This window comes from Buteo buteo, chromosome 10 (assembly GCF_964188355.1).
Source record: "Buteo buteo chromosome 10, bButBut1.hap1.1, whole genome shotgun sequence".
Taxonomy (NCBI): Eukaryota; Metazoa; Chordata; class Aves; order Accipitriformes; family Accipitridae; genus Buteo; species Buteo buteo.
In genome coordinates this window covers 44,496,912-44,513,129 of record NC_134180.1, presented here as the reverse complement: position 1 = coordinate 44,513,129, position 16,218 = coordinate 44,496,912, and the positions used below count along the sequence as shown (strand labels likewise).

At 46.6% G+C, this 16,218-nt stretch overlaps 1 long non-coding RNA gene across 3 annotated transcripts in view; it reads left to right on the top strand.

Annotated features, from left to right (window-relative positions):
• Positions 1 to 687, top strand: part of LOC142035329 (uncharacterized) — a 73,338-nt gene extending 72,651 nt beyond the window's left edge. For all 3 annotated transcript variants that reach the window (XR_012651865.1, XR_012651864.1, XR_012651866.1), the window contains one exon: positions 359 to 687. This is a non-coding gene — a long non-coding RNA (uncharacterized LOC142035329). The remainder of the gene's footprint in view (positions 1 to 358) is intronic.
• The last annotated feature ends 15,531 nt before the right edge of the window (positions 688 to 16,218 follow it).

Below are 16,218 nucleotides of genomic sequence, written 5' to 3'. Positions count from 1 at the left end.
AGGGCCTGGCTGCATCCCACATGGATTCCAAGATGGACCCCTTGCCTCTGAATCGATGACTTCCCTGGCCCTGCTGATGCAAAGGGATGATAGCAATTCTCCACCAGTCCCCAGGAGCCAGTAGTGCAATATACTGTGCTTCTCATACCGTAATGGAAATCTGTACTGTCACTGTTGCAATATGTCATGCTGTACCTGCAGACCAGTGGGTTTGCCTTCCTGTTATCCTGATTCTGGGGTAGTTATTTATGTTGGCAACAAAGGAGCCAATCAAAAATTTACTCCCATTTGATTTATTTTTGACTTGCAAAACAGAGAATCAGTCTGCATATATTTAATACAATTTTTTTTTCCCCAGGGATGGGCCGGTTTTATTCTACATCTCTTCTCTGGGATGTGCAGAAAGCCCTACAATGCTATCTGGAGACAATGTGTGGCAGAAATCGCCTCAAGAGAATTTTCTTTTATGCTTTATCCCAAAATGCTTATGTGGCTGTTCACCACTCTTCCATCATTTATTAAAAGAAACTTGTGCTCGTGTGGTGTCCTGTGAATGTGACTTGCTGAACAGACCTCCGGCAAATTTGCTGGGTAAAGCAGATTGCTGCCCTGGAGAAGATCCAGACAGCGTGGGAGTGGCATTCTGTTTTGTTTTCTGTAGAAAAATTATAATTGCCTAGATATCAATTAAACCTATGATACTGGCCTTCCCTTTTTGCAGTTTGTTCATTTGAAATCATAGATAGCTTCATAGATAGCATAAAGAGAAGTTGGGTTGTTTTGTTGGTTTTTTTTGCAAATCCTGGTCTAGGTTCCCTGTTAAATTTAATTATTTTTTTCCTCCGGAAGTAATTTTTACCCTTGTTCGCCTAAAATAAGTGACAAGAAGATGGATGAAGCTCTCCTGCCCCCCCTATGTGTGTTTTTAGGGAAGAAGTAGGGTGGCTTGACTGGTAGCTCTGAGTCAGTGTTGGTACCTTGTACTGGCCAGCTGATTTGTACTGCTGAATTGCCATATTTTTCTGGACATCACCAGAAATTGTCCTGCTTGTGCTCATTAATTCCTTAATTTTTACAGGTAAGATAATTCACCATAGCTGAGCCACGTCTTTTTTCTCAGACGTAGTCCACCCAGGTAGTCATATTCTCTCCTCTTCCACAAGCAGCTGGCACTAATGCAGTCAGTTTTCTTGGTTGCAGTGGTATTTAAGCAGTAGCCTAAATACCTGAGTGGTGCTTTGCTTCAGACCATTGAACTGTGGCCACTTTTTCGCTGGTGGGTGCCGTGAAGGTATACTGGTACTCCTTGTCTGTGTATTAGTTTAGAATCATACGAATTCAAAGTTCTAAAATTAACATCTCCTTGTTTTTTCCTCGCCAGTAGAACTGGCCAGAAAAAAGTGGAAAAGCGATGGTTCAGGCTGCAGCCCGCGTCCCTGCCAGCCCAAGCTGCCAGCGCGGGCTCCGAGCACCGGGGGACTGGGCAGCGGGGGCCAGGCTCCGCACGGGCAGGAGGTGGAAGAACGCAAATTTGTGCCAGTACTGGAGGACTGATCCATACGACGCAGCTAAGTCCGGGCCTGTTAGCACATCACTGACCCCAGGCACAATAACGGAATAGCTGATATGAGACTTGATTAATGAATAATTAATTAGAATGTATTCTAATTAGTGTCAATCAACTTGCTGGTATGGAAAATAGGACCAGCAGATAAGACTGACTATTTTTTTTAATGAGATGACAAATGTGGTAGATGAGGAGAGTATCGATACACCAGCCGTCTGTGTGGCATTTGCTTTGACAGCAGCGTGACATCTGGGGAGGAACTGGGATGCTGCTGGAGCGTCACGCGTGCCGGACCATCAGGCGGCCGGCACCTCTGCAGAGGGCTCGGCCGGCACCCTCTGTGCCCGCAGGGATGGGCAGTCAGGGAAGGTGCGGACTGCTCGGGTCCGGCTGCTGTGGAAAGCCTCTGCTGAGCTGTGGTGGATGTGCGTGGGGAGAGGGGCCACACAGAGGGATCGTGGAAGGCGGTGGGGAGCGGCAGGGTGAGGGCCAGGAGAAGAAGCCAGGCACCGACGGGCTCGAAGGAGTCAGTCTGCTGAATTCAATAGTGAGATGGGCAAGGCATGGTTCGATCCCAGCCTGTGAGTATGAACACAGGGAGCAGAAGTTTGAGAACAGAAAGCTTTTAAATTGCACGGATGGGGATATAAGGAGACGTAAAGCTGGAGGCTGAGATAAACGCACATTATGTGTATGGCGAGGGTAATTTGGTAACTGGAGCATCCTGCCAGAGCTGATGGCCAACTCCTCATTGCCAAAATGTCTTAATGGAGATCGGTTTGTGGTTTTCTGAAAGGATGCTCTACTTGGAAAGGAATTAATCCTGGAAAGTTTTATGCCCAGGCCACAGCGGATGCTCACAACAGCCCTTCCTGGCTGCGGACCCACAATTACTTGCTCCAGTTAATTTCACTGAAAGCAGGATCAGACCCTCACCCAGCCGATGGCGGTCGCAGCACTGCGGCACATGGGCGAGCGGCACTGGTGTCTGTGGCTCTGCGGCTAATCAACACATCCGCTAAAGTGGATTTGATTTTGAGAAGTCTTATGGACCCCAATAAAGATCAGTAATCATTAAAATTAACCACACGCTGATTTAATCAACATATAGCTTTGTTAATTACTAGCTCTTTCTTCGTGTCCATCTGTTTTAAAGATTTTAGTGAACCTGCAGCAGATGTTCATGTAAATATAATAAGCCGGTTGCCATGCAAATATAAAATTTTCAGGAGTGTTTGTGTAACAGACATCCAATTTATTTGTGCTGTTGTCAGTATCACGTCTTTAGTACTTTAAACACAAAACTGATAACTTTGTTAAAATCCCCGTTAGAATCAGCCTCTGCTGTCAGGCTGTCCCTCTGCCTGGCCTCCCCACCACATCCCACTCCTGTGTTTTGTCCTCGATGGTCCAGGCCCTGGAGATGTGCCGCGGCATTCTGGCACTGTCCTGGGGACTGCCACGTAAAAATGAAATAGGACCTGTCTATTGACACTCCCTTCCAGGGTATAAAAAATAATTTCCGCGCTCGCGGTGAATACGATTCATTTGTTGTGAGTGGTGTAAGCGGGGAGCGGTGCGGGGAGCGGAACGCTGCGGGTTTGCAGCCAGCTTTCCGCTCTGATGCATCGTGCCGGCGGGGTGGCTGGTTCGGCAAGCAGGAGGTGGGCAGGGGAGCGGAGGGGGATGCTTGCGCGGGGTCCCGCCTGGGTGTGGGGTGGCCAGGGGACACGGCGCTGAAACTGGGCTGGCCTGACAGTACAGAAAGCCAACAGGCAAGTGTTTTAGAACATGAATACCCAGTGGCATGAACTGAAAAAAAAACCAAAACCAACCCCTAGATTTTATTTTGCCGCTAGTGACTAAATGGGGTGTGTTTTGCTGGATTAATTTTTTTTATGATTAAACAGAATCCCCAATACAATGGGAAAAAATGCATGAAAAAGTCTGACATTTGCAGAAGAGCTGTGTTCTGCTGAAAATACTTTAAAAGTTTAAGACTTAGCTTTTGAGTCCACAAGCTTAATAGCAGGTTAAGGTGGACAGGACTCGCAGTGAGGATGTGAAGCAGAGCAGCCAAGGGCAGGTCCCATTTCATCGCTGGGAAACAGGCGCTTCTCCAAGGTAAGCAAACTGGGAGCGCTGGAGGGGGGGCACTGGCTGCAGTGAGTTGTTCATGCTGTGGCGAGGATGAGCCAGGATGGGTTTTGGCGAGGTGGCGGTACGGATGCGGTCCAGTCCTTACGCTCGTGGGGGTGCAGCCATGAGCGCTTCTGCACGCACAGCCCGTCCATCCCGGGGGGTGGGCTGCGACCTCTGAAAATAGGGAGCGTCAGCTCTTACTGTGCCCAGGTGGCAATCCCTTCTCAGCTGCAGATTACCCTCATAAAAGGCACCACCAAAACTCCCTGAGCCCTCGCAGGAATTGATACAATAGGTTCAGATTGTGAATTCAGGGAGGAATCTCTTTTTTTTGTTAAGTTTGCACAGAGAAGGCCCTGGTCGATACAAGGGGTTCCTACATGCGACTGCAGTGCAGTTAAGTGATAGTAATCCCAGAGGCAATCAAACAACAAAGGAAGAAATTCACTGCTCGTCTGCAGAAGGTGAAAACCCACTGATTCTCAAATTCACTTGGCAATGTCAAAGACATATAGCCATACGCCCCCTTTAAGTTGTGTCACCTCCACATCCGAGCTGGAGACCTCTGCCTCCGACCGGCTGCGCCTGCAGTCGTGTCTGGAAAGGGGTAAAACCCCAGCAGAGCCCCGTGACACGCGACGTCGCTCGGTTGTCCCGCCAGCTCTGCTGTCCTCCCCAGTTGACAGAAAGGCGGGGGGCTCCTTCCGTGCCGGGAAGAGATGCTGGCTCCGCGGGGTCCCTGCGGCCAGGCGGGCGTCCCCGCGGGGTGACGGTGAGGGGACCAGCAAGAGGCACGGGCACCTTCCGCACCGGTGGGGCAGGCTCTCGGCTCGTTTGCAAAGCCTCCTTTAAGATGGATTTTAAAGTCAATTAGAGATGACCTTGCGGCGTAATGGGAAAACTGACAAAACGCAGAATTGCCTATTCATATTGGCTGTCTAGATTTTCCATCTGCCTTCAGAAAAGAATTAGTCTAATAAATAGTAGAACTTTAGCCTCAGATCATGCGTTTCCCTAACGCGCTGCGTGCGTTTATTCCTCCCCGCGTTCAGCGGGTGCACCCTCCAGGCACGGATGCCGGGCAGGGCGCGGATCCTTGGCTGCCGGGTGCCGCGGGGACGCCCCAACCTCCCTGCTCCCGGGGCTTCCCCGCGCCGCTCCTGTCCCCGAGCAACCCCAGGCAGGGTCCCCACCCCGGGGGTGATCCCCCCTCTGCGAGGGCCCTGAGGCTGGGCAGTGAGAGCCTGGGAGCCGCCGGCTGCGGCGAGCCCCGGGAGTTCGTCACCACCGGCCCCGCTGCCGTGCCCCCGTCCTCTCTGTGCCCCTCCAGGGCCAGGCAGCTCGGGGGTCCCGTAGAAATACCCGAGCGCGATGTTGCTCGCTGCTGGCTTCTCCCGCGCGGATCACCGCGTCCCGCACGCCGACAGCCTGCCGCGACGGCGAAGCCGCTGGCGGAGGAGCGATGGAGGGTGCGAGCCCAGCTCGGCGCACGCGTTTGCCCACGGGCTGATGCTTCCGTCCCCACAAAAACATTTGCAGCCTGGCTCTCGTCTCTCTCTCTTGCATGCATTTATCTTTGTAAAGCGTTAGCCAGCAGCTGATTCTGCACGCTTGTTGGAGGTGACATGAAAAATTAAATGTATATTTTGGTGCTGGTCGGGGGAGTAGAGGGAGAGCTGGATCTTAACTCAAAGTTTCCTGCAGAGAGCTGAGTCTGGAGTTATCTTTCGTTTATGTCTGCACTTGAAAAGAGCTCCGCTTTCTGATTTCTTCCCTTAGTTTTTAGCTTCTGAGGATTTTGGTTTCATTTAGCTCTGCATTGGCAATGACTTCAGGAGCCTAGAGAGGAGGATGAGAGCAAGTGAAGGCAGATCATTAAACAGCTCTCTTCAGGCGCCTTTTGATCTGTGCAGGCCTTACTCTCAGATTGGCCAGACAGACCACTGCTGGCATGAAATTCCTGTGCACGGTAGAAGATTTATGATTTTTTCAGGGAAGGGAGCACAAAGAAACACACACCCACAAGTGACTGGAAAGTCCCAAGAGCAGAGGTGTCAGCCCCTGCGTGCCCTTCCCAAAGCGGGCATGAGGAAGTGGAGATGAACAGCGAGGTGGGGCTGGGCAGAAATCCGGCGTCTCGGCAAGGGCAATTCAACATCAGCAACGAAAAAGGAATTTAAAGATGATGGGAAATGATCAGCAATGGTGGGTGGAAGTTGGTCTAAACCAAACTCACTGATTTATTTATATAAAGAAGTTTTTTTGCAATTTCTAGTAATCTTTGCATAATATTACTGATTTTTCTATTAATACTAAAAATATGCCCTTCTTGACCGAACACAGCAAATGGTAGAGAAGCTTCTATTTCCCACCACAGTTGAGTCTTACTACAACAAATCCTTAGATTTCAGATGACAGTGGAAATTAATAGCAAGAATAAAATCTTATAATTGAAACTGAAATGAAACTAAATCTTACAGATGGGATACTATCTTGAACTTTGGTCTGAGTGTCTAAGGAATCACTGTGCTTTTTTAATTCTTTGACTCTTCTCCATAAATGTTTTGACGTGCTCGGAAATTTATCTTCATTATTAAGGCTGCTAGAGCATCACATAGTGGTGAGGCCAAAGTCAAAATTTTTACTTACCATTTGCTCAGAAATAAATTTCCAACTGGAAATCTACATTACGGGCTTATTTCTCCTATTAGTCACAAGAGGCAACACTTTGTTTTACGTCAGAGTGCAGCATGTGTCTGTGCCCTCCCTGGGCGCCCAGGGCTGCTTGGCGCCGCCGGGGCCGGGAGCATCCCGACTCCTGCGGGCGCTCAGGGAACAATCCCAGATCCCACCAAGGTCAGTGCCTTTCATTTTTATTACTGATACTAGAAACCTGTTTGGTAAGAATATGGCACTCCTATAATCTGCATTCTCTGACTATTACTCCTGCCTAGAAGCCCTGGTAACTGTTCTTTTTAAAAGAAGATAATTATGGGTTTAGACCATATTGATATTTTAGTTAATAGATTCAAGACCTTCCCTTTTGCATCTGTTTCTCTTCAACCCTGTCCTTTCAGATGTTGCATTTCTCTTGTGTACATAATTAAAAGATGGCCTTGAATGTGTAGGAAATGAGAGGCTATGAAAAGGAGGAGGAACGCCTTTAATTTTATGCCTTTGTCCCACAATGGTGTTGTGTGGATTAAGAAAAGAGCTTCTTACCAGTGTGAGTATGCATTTCTGGTGCTGGTGTCTCAGGTGGGCAGATGCTGAGCCGGTGCCGGTGATCCATCCCTCTGACGGCACAGCCGCCGGTCCAAGGGCAGCGGGAGCCAGCGCCGGGCTGGGATTTGGTTTCTGAGGGCTTGGACCCAGCACCCACTTTGGTGCTCCCGACAAACACTCCTCGGTGATTTACTGTGATCACACTAAGCCTCTTGCCTTTAGAGAGGAATTAAAATAATTGTGGGACATAATGGAGGAAAAATCCTTTAGTATTTCCTTCTTTATAATTCATATTTCTATAATATCCTTTAATTTCCTCTAAGCTCCTTAAGTGCCTGTGAAACTGAAGAGTTCAGACCCTTTCTACACTGTTTTATTATTGAGGTGTGAAATATGTGGTGCTCCCATTACTGATCCTTATGAGCCCTCATGGTCCCTTTTCCAGCAGCTGTGCTGGTGGTGGGGCTGGACCGCTCGATGTGGTAAGGATTATTTCTGAAACGAGCTACGTGTCACTGCTGATTGTGAGAAAGGACATGAGATACTTTTATTTACTAGTTTTGTGTGTGAGTTTAGGGTAAGTATTACAAAAAGTACTTGCTGTTCCTTTGCATCACATATGCATCTGTCACTCTCTGCTTGCAAAAAGCGAGCGAGGAAACCACGGCTTTCAGGATTGGGCCATTTTACTGAGTAAGCATAGAGCTCTGAACCCGGTGGTTTCTGCCATCCTCTGCCTTTCCCTGTGCCATGGTACCGACGGCTGACGAGGTCCCTATGGTGGTGGCACTGGTCCCAAGGAGGGGCTGGCATCGCGCCAGTTCCCACGCTGCCCGCCTGCAGCGTGCCACGCTGAGCAGGGGTTTGGGAGGGCGCTGGGCTCGTCCCCCGTTGTCAGAGCAGGAGATGAAGGGATGTTACAGCTGGCAGACCCCCTCGGGAGTCCCCGCTGCGCCCAGCCCCTGCTCCCGGCTGTGGGTGTGCGAGGACATCTCCTGCTCCGTCTCCGACCATCGCGGGTCTTTGTGCAGCTCCCCCCGCTCGCCGGGCAGCGTTGCTCTCTGACACGGTCAGCATTACCGCTGTGGTGCTCCAATACATATTGCAAACTCCCATCCAAAAACAGTGCCGGTGTACCCGTGACCGGTGTGGCTTGCTGTAAGCATCAGCTCATAGCGTTTGCTGCCTCAGTTGATGTCAAGGACCAGCTTCAGGTCGTTGAAACTGTCACAGACCTGTGTTAATTTGCCCAAAGCTGGTGAAATGTGTGGGATTTACACAGTGTAATTCAGATAGCAGTCTTTTCTGATCGATTCCTGGAAGATTTTTCTGTTTCAGTGCCCGTTGGCTGCAGTGCAGACCTCTGAAGTTTGGTGCTGGACAACCCCCAAAGCATCGCTTGGGGTGGATCTTCTTTTTTGGTAATACTGGAGGTGGTCAATTCCTCAGCAATATGCAGTAACAGCTACTAAATATCCTCCTTCCTGAAGCTGAAAGATTTATTGCAGTATTTCTTGGTGTTTGTTGCCAGTTTTGATTTTAGTAACACCTTAAATTTTGTCCAGTTAAAACACTAGTTTTAATAATATATAATGCTTTTAAATCTGAGTAGTAGGAAACAGGTTAAACATCTCTCTGTTAACAGATGTGTGGATTATTCGGCAAAAGTGTCTGCCGTGGTCACCTAGTTTGACCTCTTGCATAACAGACACTTTAAAATTAAACCTGAAAATCCTTCCTGAAGCCCTTTTCCTTTTCCTTGTTTAGAAAAAAAAAATCCATTTTGATTTATTCACAATTGTCTCATTTCTTCATAACGTGAAGACGGTTTTGTGCGCTAAGAGTCCTCTACTATCAGTTTAAGTCACCTTCTGAACATTTCAGAATGAAATGAATTGTCGATCTTCTCAAATCTTTTACTGCAAGGTTTCCAGATGCAAATTATTCTTGTCGGTCTGCTCTGTGCTGCTTCTAATGTTTCAGCACAATTTTGATGTACTGATGACAGCACAAGGTTCAGTATTTCACTGCAAATCTCACAGTGGAGGTGGATAAAGTTTTTCAACCCGTATTTTTTCTGCTTTAAAAGAATAAAAAGTTAAAACCAAATTAATGTGTGCTTTGTCAAATTGTCTATCAAGTGTGCTGTTCACAAATCAAGACAATCTCAGAACTTTTCTTCAGATGATGCTTTCTTTTTTCAAACATGTTGTCTTTAGACATTTCCGACGTTTATATTACAGAAAGCGTATCCCCTATTATTTTTACTTTGGTGGCAGTAGTGAATACTTTGTTCCAAGTCAACCTTAAACATTTTTTAAGTTATTTTTCAACTCAGTGAGCTAATTTCATCTTCTGAAAATCAGTTTTTAAGAACTTTATTTTTTATCTTCCTTTCCCTTGATTTGGGAGACTATGGGAAACCTTTATGACTAAGCCATGTATGTTTTTATAAAATGGATATCAGGCAGAGATAAGTTAAAAAATGAGTTACCACAATATTGCAGATTAGGTTGTTGAAGTCTGTCAAGCCAACAAACAATGAAAAATGGAATAAAGGAGCTTCAGTTTGCAATTGGGTAGCTATTTGGTATTTGTATTTATTAATGCTGCAAATCAGTACAAATTTTCTGAAGAACCAAATTTACTAGCCTTCTGTGTTCATTTGAATATTTACTGCCAATAAATATCTCAATAAGCCACCATTTAGAAAGTAATTTTCATAAAAAATAATGGCCAGATCCTCTGCAGTTATGAACTTCCATGCAGAGCGTGTTTACAGCAGCTGACAGCCCGACCCCCTCTGCTGCAGGCCCTGCAGTTTTTATTAACCTCCCTCTCTCTGTAATTTTCAGTGTTTTGAATTGAAAAGCTCTGTGGCAGGCTGCTGTGGGGAGCTGGTCATGATTTTACTTCTCAGCGGCATCACGGATCTGCACCAGAAAGCATGCATTCCTCGCTACGCAACCTGCTACTGGAAAGGTCCAAAAAATGGCATTTGTGGAAAAGCCGCTCGCTCCCGCTGGGAGCCTGGTGCTGCCGCCCCTGGGCGCGCAGGGAGCGAGGTGGGATGCAGCACCCAGGGAGACCGCGGGCTCGCAACCATCGCCTGCATCGCAAACACAGCTGCCCAGACCCAGGGGGTCAGAAACCCCCAACGAAATGGTCTGAGAAAGAAGGCAAACCCAAAATAAACAAATCTCATTTCTGAGGACAACCCTCTGCTATGGAAACGAAAAAGTCACTTTGGTGACCTTTGCTTGTTCTGTCATGTCTGCTAAAATAGTTGGATATTTTTGCTTTTTGAAGTGCTTGGACTACAAAAAGCATGCACCAGATTCTCCTTTGTTAGCTTAAAAAATAAATAAGAACAGAACATTGTCTTTCTTTCTGACTAATTGCATACCAAATTGCTTTGCAGTTGCACCAGAGAAAGCCCATTCTGTTTGTTTGGTTTTGGGTGTTGGATTTTTTTTTTTTCCTGAGTGAAAGATCTTTATCTCTAGATGTTTCCCAGGAAGGCATTTTCATAACAAGAGTCTATTAAGAGATGCTTATGGACTTCCAGGCCGTCTGAGAGGTTACAGGAAAAAAAAATAAAAAAGAAGCCGAAAATGCTGTGACATCGTACACATTCCAGCTAAAGTGTCCGTTGCTATAGCAAATGAAGGCGCATAGCTAACCTCTAACACAGCCTGCTTTGAAAATCTGTGTGGTTTGTTAAGGCTCTTTTGTTCGGAGGCATTCATTTTCTCCATTTCTGCTGCAGTGCTAAACTGCTCCCAAATTATTGGAATTTATAGTCTAGGAACGGTCGTAGATGTTAGGTGTGATCTATAAAACCTTAAAGCATTGATGAGTAAATCTTCTGTGGCATCCTCACTAGCACATTAGTACATTAATGCAATACTTGTGGAGCAATTTCAATGTTTTATCTTATTTTTCAGATTAAAGATGGATCAAAGCTAGAGGAGAAAAAGCATGGCTTATCCAAGTTGGAAGCTTTTCTGGAAATGAAAACATTTCTGGTTTAGGGTAACATCTGTTGAGGTTTCTGCTTTCTCCAAGCTTTTATTGGTTTGAATGCACCTCCAGACTGCCTCTTCCCTTGATGCTGTCAGCACCTTTCTGAAGTGCATGTTTTTTCTGTTAGTCTTTCGTGCAGTTTTGCAGCCCAACCTCCTCTAAGCCCCCAGAAGCAGCACAGAACCCCCGGGCTGCCAGAAAACAGGAGCTCAGCCTTTCCAAGAGCACTGCCCTTCCAGGGGACTTGTGGCCGGCACAAAGAAAACAGTCGTAGGTTTCAAATACAAATATAAATACAAGGAAATACGTGGTTTTCAAAAGTAATTGCTATTTACCTTAGCTAGTGCAGGAAATAAATCTGGTCAAAACTTCTGTTGTTTGCTCTGGAAAACAGCAGCTTGCATGAACTAAGGACCAGCTAGGCTTAATGGTCACTGGCTGATTTAAAAAAGCAAAAACCAGTAGGCATAGGTAAACCCAGAGCTTGCTCTCTGAAAGATACAGAGAATTCCCAATGTGAAACACAGTAAATTACTATAACCCAAACTGCTATAATTTTGTAGAAAGAAATAGCCTGGTGAATGCCTATAGAAAAGTCTGTTTGGATTCGATTGAGATAACGAACTATAAAATTGATGTTAAATTAAAATGAAGGGAGCTTCCAACACTGCACATTAGGAATTGGACTGCCCAGCCTGCCCGAGAGCCCGAACAGTGCCAGGTGTTGCAGGCAAGACATTGCAGGATGCTGCCATTTCAAGTGCAGAAACCCAAATGACATTGTGTTTTCTGAGGGAGGACTGTAAACCGCAGGGATCTCTGCCCTGTCTGGAGGCATATGCAGACCCTCAGTGTAACCTGTCGTGGCCACAGCCCCACGCACCCTCAGCAGAGGCAGCGGCTTCCTTTTAGGTACGTAATATAACCTTCTCCGCACAATAATGAAATCGCAGATATTGCTATTCTGCTATCTTCAGGTGTCAGGGTGGTGCTCTGTAGCGGTGAGGATTTACTGCCCTCAGGTTCTGCAGGGTGGGAAAGGCCATAAAAGCAATGCCACTGAGACTGCAATAAAGTCAGAGTCAATTCTCCCGAGTCGCCTTTGAGGACAGAAACACTTGCTGGGCCCCGGCTGGTCCACGCTCAGGTTCTTTCCCTGCTCGTGTGGGCTCACCCAGGCGCTCGGGGTGGTGGTCCACAGCTCCGCACGCACAGGCAGAAGATGCAATTGCCTGTGCTGCTGTACCAGCCCTGTGGGGGGAAACTGCACCTGCAATACCCGCAGCAGCTTTAAAAAATGCAGACAGTTTATGGTTAAATGTACTTTGTTTACTCTCTTGAGTTTACTCTTGAGTTTACTCTTTGTTTAGTCTCTTGGAATGGAAAGCTTGTGCCTTGTTCTAAAACTGAAGTGAACAGAGCAGCAAAGAAATGCACTTGTGCCTCTTGAAAAGCTCCATCGCACCACCCTTGGAAAAAGGCTGGTTTACAGCTCTAAAATAAGTTCATCTGGACCCTAAGGGGACAAACAGCATCACCGAACATCCGTACCAGTGCCGTGGGAATTTCTCCCGGCTGGGGAAAGACCTCATCTCCCTGTGGTTGGATTTATGCCGGGGCTGTCAGAAAGTCCGGCTTTGGCAAACAGGTATGGAGCTCTTGCGCTGAAACAGCTGAGCTAAGCTTGAAGCTGTATTAAATCTTGACATTTTAAGAGAGTAAAATAAATAAAAAATTACTTGCTGTTTCACTATAGCCTGAGCAGAACCTACACTGCTCCTAAAGCCTAAGAATAGCAGTCACTGTATATAAAGAAAGCTCTTACGAGTTAGTCATTTGGGAAATAAATCTAAAAGTCAAGCTAACCAGCAAAATATTGAATTTGTTTGAAAAAGAGCACACTGTAGTGGTCTGTTTCTCCACGAGGAGGTTGATTATAACTGACATCATGGGGCCTTACGGCCACAAAAGCTCTGGCTTTCAAGGAGTTTGCAATCCTCGTAGCACTGAACTGTGTCAGCCCTTGTGCCCCCACATCCCATGAGCACCGGGTGAAATCTCTTCTCCTCCGCCTTGCAGCTGGGACCTGTTAGCAAGATGCACCTATCGTGGTCTTCTCCTCTTGTCTCGCCTTGTCGTCCGTTACTGCAATATTTCCTTTTCATCTGTTCTGAAAGAGCAACTCTTACTTCAGTGTGTTTTGGTCCATTAAAGAAATAAAAAACTGCATGAAAAAAGGATTACATACTATGTAATCCCAACAGAATTAATGTTAAAGTCTGTGTTTATATTAGGTTTTTCTTTCTTTCTCACTTCTTTAGGTTGTGACAGATGTGAGTAACAAAGAAAATGGAGAAATATGTACTGCATCTCTCTGTGTGCATGTATTTTAATAAGGTTTTGAATGCCATTAAGCCCAAACCCCCCAAATCTTGAGCTTCAGTGGAGCCTGTGATCAGCTGTTTTTGAAATTATAAATCTAAAATGTACAGCTGGAGAACAAGCATTTGAAATCTGAAAATATTGTGCCTGTAGCACTAATTATGCTTTTGCAAACTTTATCAAAACATTGCTGTTTATTTAAAGTTAGCAGCACAAGAACGCCATCGAAATGAATGGTGACTATTATGACTCATGCATACAAACATCTATTTTCTGGAGAAAATGACAATTAAGGGCTTGTAATGGATTTTGGTTGTTTTAATCTCTCTGCCAGGACAATGCAGAATTAGAGACACTGTAAACGTAAAGGATGCTGAAAACCTGTTCCCGATTTCACATGACAACTTTGTTTCCTACGAGGCGCACGCTGAGGGTTGACTCACCAGTCAGAGTTTACTCTTAATTCTGGAACTGGGACGCTGATGATGCAAACTGATTAAAGTGACGGAAATTAAAAGCGCATATCTCTGAAGTTCCCTCTTCTTCAACCCTTGTAAGGAAAAAACCGAAATCCACATGACACATGTAAGGTTTTTCTCAGGCGTGGTGGAGAAATGCTGGTACCTCTCCCAGCGGATACACACGATGGCAAAATACTTGAATTATTCAAAATGCTGAGTCAAGGCATAACAATGAGAAGAGTTTCATAGTTCAGCACAGCAGTCCCTTGTAAGGATACCTAAATTGGGAGCTAATTTTCTTGCCTGCTAAAGATAAAGATGTAAAAAAAGCTTTTTTTCTGTCTAGTTGTCTGTGGATCTGATCTCAGCAAGTGAAATTAGTCTGCAGTTAGGTATCTAGCTCCTATTTAAATATGAATAATCTGGAATTTGTTGTCTCTCTTGTAATTTACTTCATTTTGGGGGTGTGAGATTTCTCTTCTTCCCTTCTTCATCCCACCTTGTCATTTTTACCCGGCAGGGTTTTTTTTCATGTGTCCGTGCAATCCTAGGCTATATCATCTTGGGATACATCGTGCCTAGGTTGTTCCTAGACACCAGGATTATTGCAAAATCGTGTGCAAAACTCCTGGCTGCCTGCACGCTCGGCACTGCCGTGGGGGATCCCCGGCACGGGGACCACGGCTGCCTGCGCTCCGCGTCCCCCGCGGCGATGGGCATCCACCCCGGCTGCGACAGGCTCTTCCCCGCGGCCGGGCAGATGCGCCCAAACTGCTGTTTCACCCCAGATGGAAATCAGGTAGGAAATGCTGGGTCAGCTGCAGCTGCAGGGTCCGGATCAGCGGCAGTTCCCACCGGGCTTATTCGCCTGCCAAGGCTGCATTTGCAAATGGTGTCCAGAAAGCTGAGAAAGAGACAACAGGCTTTTATTTGTACGCTCATGAGTGTATCACATTATGATTTGACATTACTTGGATGGAGGTCACAAGCTGTGCCCAGCTGAAGTGAGAAAACTGTGCTGGCAAATGCTTTAAAAAGCTAAAAACTATTAAATTAGACACAGAAAACCCTTGAGAGAGGATGTTAACATCTTTATCCTTTCCTCACTTAAATTTTTTGTCGGCTCTTACGCAGACATGGTTACAAATTAAAACTCACATTTTTATAGGCTGGTAGATCCTGTGCTGTGGAGGTTTTCTGACTGAGAAACATCTTTCATCATGAACGTTACCGTACCGGATTACTTCAGCTGGTGTTATGTCTGAGAACAAAAAGAAACTCCTCTGTGAGAGGAGGGCAGGCAGTCCTGGACAGAGATGCTGTCGGGTGAGCCGCGCGGGGTACCCCCGTCCCACCCAGCAGAAGGCTCAGGGTCTGCACTGCCTGTGCGTGCCTGTACCCAGCCGTGCGGCTCTCGCAGGGGACCCGGGAAGGGTGTTTGGCAGGCTGGGTTGACGAAGCCGTGGTCTTCCAAGTAATTTATCCCCATGGCATTGCTCAGTCACAGGCATCTTCTCACAGGAGAAGGCTGTGACAGAACAGGGTAGGCAGATCCTTTCAGAAAAGGTACCATTTATCATTTGATTGCAGTTTTAGGGGAAAGATGAAGTATCATGCCTTTCTGGGCGATTTCAAAGCACCAGAAATTTGCATCGGGAAAAGGCCATGAAACAAGCATTTGCTGGAGGGTCGAGGGGGCTGGGTGGTGGTCGTCCATCGTCCTGCGGGGCAGAGCATCGGCAGCCGTGGTTGTTTTCATCTGTGGCTCTTTCGGTGCCCCATGCCCGGGGTTGTCTTCCAAGGAGATGATGCAGAACAAGAGGATTCATGAGGCATAAAATAGAGCAGTTACTAACAGAATAAATGCACTAGAAACACCCTGCTGCAGCCAGTTTGTTTGCCGTCTTCCCCGCTCTTTCTTTGAGGGGCAGCAGAAATGAAATCAGGTCTGAAGCGGTTATGCTGTGAGCCAAAGGGAAAATCACAGTAACTCTCCCACAAGGAAATACTGCAACTATAATTGAGGGATAAGAAGAGGTGAGACTGAGGTGTTTTATGTATGAGGATGGTACAGAAGGGAAGAGCTGTCTGCCATTGGCTAAGCGTACCCAGGTTTGCTGAGGGGACTGCAGACACGTATGTGACCCAGGGATGCTGAGCAAGTGCCACATCATGCTGGAAATTATACGGTGTAAAAAAGTCCCTGCTCCTAACTCCAAAGTTAGGAAATGATGTGCAGTGCAATCTCTTCTGTCCTGTGGATGGAAATAATTACAGGAATGGATAACACAACAGACAAACTTCCATGAGTGTTGAAGAAGAGGGAACAAATAAAAAAAAAAAAGACAAGAAGAAGTGAAGCCTGAGCGACAAACCAGCCAGTCATGCGGGGTTACCAGGAGAGGTGGCCTTTCC